Here is a 4,313-nt window from a genome sequence, read left to right as displayed (position 1 = left end):
TCTTCAGAACATTGCTAGGAATGCTATTGAGTGAATTCCATTCATATCTTGTGTTCTAGAGTTGCAGGATGATATCAATGGTTTCCAGATTTTTGTTCACACTGTACTTCAAAATGGCTCCTTAAAACACTTTCTATTGCTAATATCCAAAAAGAAAGAGATTATCAGTGTTGACATGTTAATAAGCTGTGCATCTTTAAATAATATCTAATTCCTTACTCTGATCGACATAAAGTAAAATAATCATGACATTCTCCATCCTCTCGGAGAAGGATTGAGGTGGTGGGATTAAAGATATGTCACCTATGATTAGTAATATAAACAGGAAGGAAGAACACCAATTCATGGAAAATGAGTTTGGAAGTGAAAACTTATTGAATATCTCCAGGGACAAGATAAGTCTGAACAGCATAAAGTACCATTTACTGGGGATGGGTACTCTAAGATTATGTCAGAAGTGTCTTCCACTAACATTGCAGCTATTGCTATTGATCTTATGCAAGGGAAATAAATTTTAGGTATTGAGTTGATGCAAACTGTAATATACATTGAATATCTGATTCCATTGTATATCTGAGCTAAAATTCCAATTTTTAATTGTTCCTTTCCTGCACACACACATACACACACACAAAGAGGATACACATATATAGAAGACCCAGGGTGGAAAGATGAGAAACAGTTGTCATGATATTGTCAGAGCTCAATTTCATGTGAACCTCTCAAGGTAAAGATTAAGTGATGAAAGTTTTAGGCATGACATTAAGATGGAAGCTATTTTAAAACTAACTGGTAATCCACTCTGTGTAACATTCTTTAGATCCTAGCAATTCTGCATTTCCTTTTGGTAAAGAGGGTGAGGGAAATTTTTAATAGCTGTAATCTAACCTAATGTTGATTTTCTTTCCTAAAATGTGTCTTAGGCTAATTAGTGACAGTTGTGTTAGATAAGTTACCATTTGTCCTTAGGTAGACAAATTTCCAGGAGATAAAAAGAATTTATGGGAGAAGAAATTACATCAAAAGAACAGAAGAACATATTATTGATATTTTGAACGAGGTAGGAGAACAGGAACATTTTACATTTTAGATATTATACTTGAAAACTTTATGAGAAGGCTTCAATGAAGTCTGTGAAGACATGGTTCAGTTCATTGTTGTTTTATCCATGTTAAGAAAAAAGTATCTAGATTCAGAATGTAAGGGAATATTAAGGAAGTTCAAGAGAAATATACTACTTGGATATGCTGAATTACAAGGTATAGAATATAAAAGAGTATATTGGAATGTGATTATAATAGAATTTTTGATATACCATTAAAGTACCATGTGTCTGTCAGTTTGTTGTACTGTGGTGGTTTGTATATTTCGGTAAGGCTGGAGGATATTCCACTGGTATTTCAAATACTAGCATTGTCACTCATGGTAAACAGGTTTCAGCATAGCTTCCAGACTAAGACAGATTCTGAAGAAGGAAGGGCCATGTACTTCTCAAATATTTGGGAGTGAAAACTTTATGAATGACAGTGAAACACTGTCTGACATATTAATGTAAAACTTTATGAATAAAGATGAAACATTGTCTGATATAGTGATGGAAGATGAGCCCTTCAAGTTGTAAATTACTCAAAATACATCTGTGGAAGAGTTGCCTCTTTAAAATTGAGTAGTCTTTAATGACATGGATGGAGTAAAGCTTTTGGGACTTTAATTTACTGATGTGGCATGATTCAAAATGAAAATACAGATACAAATATCCATTAATAATACGAATATGGAATGGGTGAAATATGAATCTAGGAAAATTAGAAGTTGTCAAAAATGAAATGGAATGCAAAAACATTGATATCCTAAGCATTAGTGAAATGGACTGGTTTTGGACATTCTGAATCAGACAATTGTATGATCTATGATGCTGGAAATGACAAATTAAAAAGGAATGGAGTGACACTCATCATCATAAAGAATGTTTCAATAGGTTCCGGTAATATGGCAGAATAGGCAGAAAGATTGCACAGACCCTCTTCAACAATTAAAAAATAGAACTAATTAACACAGATATAGAAGATAATCCTGGACCCCTGAGCTTTGAAGGGAAGGACATAGAAGAAGACTAAGCTCCAACAAACAGAAGAATTTGCATGAAAACACCAAAAAAGGAGACATATGGAGCTACCATCTGGCAGCGATCCTGATGGCACATACAGCTTGGATATTGGCAAGTGGGGTTAAGACCTAAGAACTAACCTAAAAATCAGGACTGCTAGCTAGGGCCTGCATTGCAGATTGCTCTGGTGGCTGGTGGCTGGTGGCTGGTGAATAAAAGGACAAACAGTGAAGAGGAAGCAGGGCTGTGCTATGGACTATTGCCTGTCCAGAGGGCACAAACATTTTGATGTTTACCAGCGATTTGACTATTTTGGATATTTAAAGTAACAGTGATCTCCCATATTCCAAGCACTTAAATACAGGCTCCACTTGACAGGAACCAGAAGGACATTTCAGTAGCTGATGATTGGAAAGACACAACATTCATCTTGTTTCTCTTATATCCTACACCCTCTGGGTAAATGGAGGTATGGCCATTCATTACTTCCATCCACATTCTAAGCCAGTAGGAATTCCATCCCAGTTTATGTGCTGGGAAGGAGCCTGCATGCCCTGCCATGCCCCGGACAGATATATATTTTTTTCTTTTTAGTTTGTTTGATTTTGCTGTTTTCAAACAACTGTAATTATTATTACTTTTGTCATTTTCATTATTATTATTTATTCCTCCCTTCCTAGGGTCTAGTTTTCAGCTATTCGTCTTTTCCCTGTTCCTGGTTCCAATTCTTTTTTTCTTTCTCATGTTTAACCCAATTCCTTTTTTTTTTTTTCTCCCTTTTCCTCATGTTTTTTCTTCATTATTCTCCTTATCTACATTTTTTGTCTTATTCCCTTCTCCCCAGATATTGCAATTTCCCCCCCTTCTTTTCTTTTTTTGGTTACTGTTCATATGTGATTACATGGTGTGTTTTCTGTCCATTTGATTTTACTTTTTTGATGGTTTTTCAATTGTTATTTTTGCCTAACTGAGTGAGAGACAGCAACAATCCACATACAACACAACTATACCCAATCCTCCTGCATCTTCACTTATTGAGTGAGACTCACTACTTCCTTTTCCACCAACAAGCCAATGATAAACAAGAAGAGCATAACTCACCCTAAGCTGCTCTTCAAAAAACAGTTAACAGATATTTAAATACAACAAAGTCACAATGTGTCAGAGATAACACATTGACACAGAGACAACAGAGATCATCACAGTCCACAGAAGAAGCAAGATAAGTGGTAGAAACAAGGGAGCAGGATACCAAACCAGACCACATCTATGAGGAAGAAGCAGCATGGAAACTCCTGATAAGGAATTCAAAAGGGCTATAGTTAAGTATATTCAATGGACTGAGAGACTGACCAAGGAAAACAAAGACAAAACCCTAGAAGAATTTCAGAAGAAAGCACAAAAACAAAATGACAAAATAAGTGAAAAATTAGAAATGACTCAAAATCTACAGATAGAAATCCAGAAGATTAATATTAAATTGTCAGAAATAGATAACACATTGAAGGGGCTAAGGAGTAGAATTGATGCAATGGAAGACAGAATTAATGACACTGAAGACAAATACATGAATATATTTTTGGAAAGAGATCAATCAGAAACAAGATCAAGACAAAATGAAGAAAGTCTAAGGTTCATGTGGGACACCATCAAAATGAATAACCCACATGTCATTGGAATCCCAGAACAGGAAGAGAAAAATAAAACCACTGAGAAAATTGTCCAAGATTTGCTTGAAGAGAACTTCCCCGATATGATGAAAGATGAGAATATATCCATTCAGGAAGTCCAATGAACAGCAAACAGAATAGACCCCAAGACATATAATCATCAAACTCATCAACACCAAAGACAAAGAAAGAATCCTGAAAGCATTTAAGGAAAAAAAAAAAAAGTTACTTACAAAGGAAACCGGTAAGAATAAGCTTTGAATTTTCAGCAGAAACCATACAAGGAGAAGGCAATGGGGTGATATATATATAAAACCCTGAAAGAGAAAAATTTTCAGCCATGATTTATATACCCAGCAAAATTGTCCCTCAAATATGATGGTGAAATAGGGAGATTTCCAGATAAGCAGAAGCTAAGAGAATTTTTTATAAAGAGATCAACCTTACAAGAGATAATAAAGGGCATCTTTTGAACAGAGAACCAAAAATAGCAAACCACAACTGACCATTAATGCACAAAATGTCATAATCCAGAA

The sequence above is a fragment of the Orycteropus afer genome, unplaced genomic scaffold (assembly GCF_000298275.1).
Source record: "Orycteropus afer afer isolate SDZICR_OR568_19922 unplaced genomic scaffold, OryAfe1.0 scaffold01182, whole genome shotgun sequence".
NCBI lineage: Eukaryota > Metazoa > Chordata > Mammalia > Tubulidentata > Orycteropodidae > Orycteropus > Orycteropus afer.
The sequence above is the reverse complement of the archived record's forward strand: the minus strand, read 5'-3'. Positions refer to the sequence as shown.